The 3310-nt window shown below is 33.9% G+C and overlaps 1 long non-coding RNA gene across 1 annotated transcript; it reads left to right on the forward strand.

Moving 5' to 3' along the window:
* Positions 1 to 824: 824 nt before the first annotated feature.
* LOC131857960 (uncharacterized) lies at positions 825 to 2385 on the forward strand. The gene is made up of 3 exons (XR_009358792.1): positions 825 to 1216; positions 1445 to 1767; positions 1870 to 2385. It is a non-coding gene; the product is annotated as an uncharacterized LOC131857960 (long non-coding RNA).
* The last annotated feature ends 925 nt before the right edge of the window (positions 2386 to 3310 follow it).

Raw genomic sequence — 3310 nt, forward strand, 5'->3', positions numbered from 1 at the left:
AGAAGAAGAAGAAGAAGAAGGAGGAGGAGGAGGAGGAGGAGGAGGAGGAGGACAAAGAACTATGAATTTCAATTCTTTGAGGTTTAGATTTGTATACATAAAAATGATTTAGACAAAGTCCATACTTAACAAGTTGTAATCCGAAATGATTGATGAAAAATTGAATAAACATAATTATAATAAGATTAAAATATGAAGAATTTTTACAAAACAAATACTACTAATAGAATTGAGTAATATGCATTCTTTCAATTAAATTAAAAAACGCTAATTAAATTGTGATTTATGCACTCATCAAAATGGACATAACACATAAAAGAGAATGGATGAGTATTATATTTTTTGTTTTGTGTTATTTTTTTCTTAGTGTCCTTCGTGCAACATCTTCCCTCTGTCTTTCCTTGTGCCATCTCTTTTTAACCCACCATAGATCTGCATCAGTCTAATTTTGTACTCTATGAGCTATCTTTCATCCTAATGAAAGATCACAAAATGTGATCCGAAACTTCAATGTAAAAAACACACAATCAAAACCAGAAAAAGCAACAACAAGAACTATTATGTATTGTTTTAATATCTAATAAAATATAATAAAAAAGATAAAATAATTAAAACAGTGCTAGGTTTCGAGGTCTTTCAAAAACCATGCACACAGTAGCACACACACTATGCCCATGCCACCACTAGCATACTTATAGTACATAGTACTCCACCACGGGCAGGCTTTCAGTTACTTTCTTGATAAGCAACGGATTCTTTTAAATGAGATAACAAACTCTAAAGTAGTTCCTTTATAACGGGTTAAAGATACCTTTCTTGGAAAACCAACCAGAAAAAATCAATAAGCTTTGTACTCCTCAAAATTCCTCGGGCAGTGAGAAAAATTTGCAGGTACGAATTTCCGAGCAACTGATATGAAAGCGACGGTAATTAATGACGGGCAAATTCCATTTAGAACTAACTTATAGACGATTTAATGATTGTTAGCCCTTGAATTAAGATTGTTCCTACCACAGATTGAAGAGTCTCGAAACTTCCAGAGATAATTGTAATATGGAGATTATAATACATTTAAGGATGCACTCCTGACATACGTGGAGCTCGAGAATAAGCAAAGACCGACAACTGTGCGCATTTAACATCGAGGGTTTCAACGGCCATGCCGGAGTTGACATCTTCCTCACCAGTTTTTAAACATCTGATTGCAGATTACAAAGTATTTTAAATGAGCGCTGTACTTTATTTTGTTGTCTTTTCAAATAAATTGCATTCATCACACAGATTTCAAGTGACCTCTGGATTTTTAGGTCCTGCGCTGGAACGCCGTTGTTAACACGCTGTTAAATCTTTATGCTTTCAGCAAATCAAATTTCTCGCTTTCTGTGAATATGCTTTTGTAATGTTATTTTACTGCATTGTGATTGTCCTGTTTCGCCCTGTGCAGATTGTCAGAAGAGATGATGAAAATGACGAGGTACAGTGAGAGGATTTCAAACGATGCGTAGCCTGACAAGCCTTCTGCTGGTGTTATGAGAACAGCCAGATGTTATGAGGGAAAGAGGGCATGGACAGTTCGGAGGGCAATGTCGAGCGATCTGCCATGTCAAGATCTGCTCTTTATTTCTTGCGCTCACGGATGCTCAATGTAAGAAATGACGGCAAATTTTCCCAAACCCCGACATACAACAGCGCGCCCTGTAAATGTCAGATCTTTAGGGTTTGATAAGGATACGTGCAACTCTGTTCTGCGCTCTCCGGTTTGCGCTGGTGACATGCCTTTTCAATAATACTTCTACTTTTTGCATACATTTCTGCCAGATCATGTGTAATTATACTGACAAAAATGCCCTTCCATTATGTATGTTTTAGTGGATGCCCATGCCCTGTTCGAATGCTCCTGGTTTGGCGCTGGTTGGAAGGATGCTGGCAAATGTCGTGCAAGTGCAGAGAGCAGAAAATGGTGAGGGTGTAGGATTTGCAGAAGTAAAGAGGTAAGATCATCCTTCCATTTTCTCGTGATGTAAAAAGATAGTTCTTCCATTTTCTCGTGATGAAAAATGAACATTTGAGAAATTTAGGGTAGGACTAAAGAGGTAAGATCAGTCTTCCATTTTCTCATTCTGTAAAAGGAAGAACCTTACAGAAATTTAGGGAAACAGAGGACCTTCCGTTACACTTTGCAAATATGCTTCTATTATATTTCCTCATTTTAAGAAATTGGTTTCATGAACCAAATCTCTCATTTACACCATCGCGTACTTCATTACCAGTTTCATAAGTAGGTCTAGAACAAAGGCAATACCGTGAATTACGCATGTTTTTTAAAATTTGTGATGAGCCTGGTAATTGAAATTTTGTTCACAGTTATGTTCATACTGTTACCAGTAAATTGGAAAATTCACTTGAATATTCAAGTTTAAAATAACCTGCAAACCTATATGAGGCTTTGTTTTATCTGCTTGTATAAGAAATATCAAAACTATAGTTAATAAAATCTGGGAACAGGTTTGTTGTATCTGATAGTATTAGAAGTATCAAGACTATAATTTATATAATTTGGGTAAGCTAATGTGATACAACCAAAATTTGATATTCGGACACTTTCGGAACTAAATATGATACTAAATCTCTTTACCTAAGAACGGTTATCAATAACTTTTAATACCAATATATTATTATCATATATTAAAATAAAAGAAAAAATTTGACAATCTTACCATGTATCTTTATGGTTGTTTTAATGGGTTTCTTTTTTTTAATCAGTTATCTTATCTTATTTTATTTCAGATTTTTGAATTTTTTTTTAATAAAGTTTACAAAATGTAGATTATTAAAGATAATTTTTACAAAAGTTATAGTCAAAAGTCTATTTTACATTGTCTTTTCAGAAAAATTTCTCAGGTATGCTGAACAAAAGATGATAAAAGTTTTATGTCCAAACTCCTCCTTCCTTAGAGCTTTGGATGTGTTCTTTGTTAGGAGGGGATAATCCAAGACTAGTAAAACTAATAATTCCTTTAACTCATAAATAGTTTTGAAAATATGATGTATGGAAGGTATCCATTTAGATTTCAATCTAAATGAATAATGTTCCAAATGGCTTGTCCATGAATTTGTAGAACTTGTTAGTCTAAATAAATGAAGTTTAAATTGCCTTACCAACAAAGGTTCTAAAATTCCTCTTTCTAAATTAAAGGCATTTGGGTTATTGAGTGTGAGAGACTTGTAAGCAACCATTTGTAGTAAAAATTGAAAAATTATTATAAGAGAGAACGACACAATTTCAAGTTCTTTAGAGGCTCCCAATATT

This window comes from Cryptomeria japonica, chromosome 8 (assembly GCF_030272615.1).
Source record: "Cryptomeria japonica chromosome 8, Sugi_1.0, whole genome shotgun sequence".
Taxonomy (NCBI): Eukaryota; Viridiplantae; Streptophyta; class Pinopsida; order Cupressales; family Cupressaceae; genus Cryptomeria; species Cryptomeria japonica.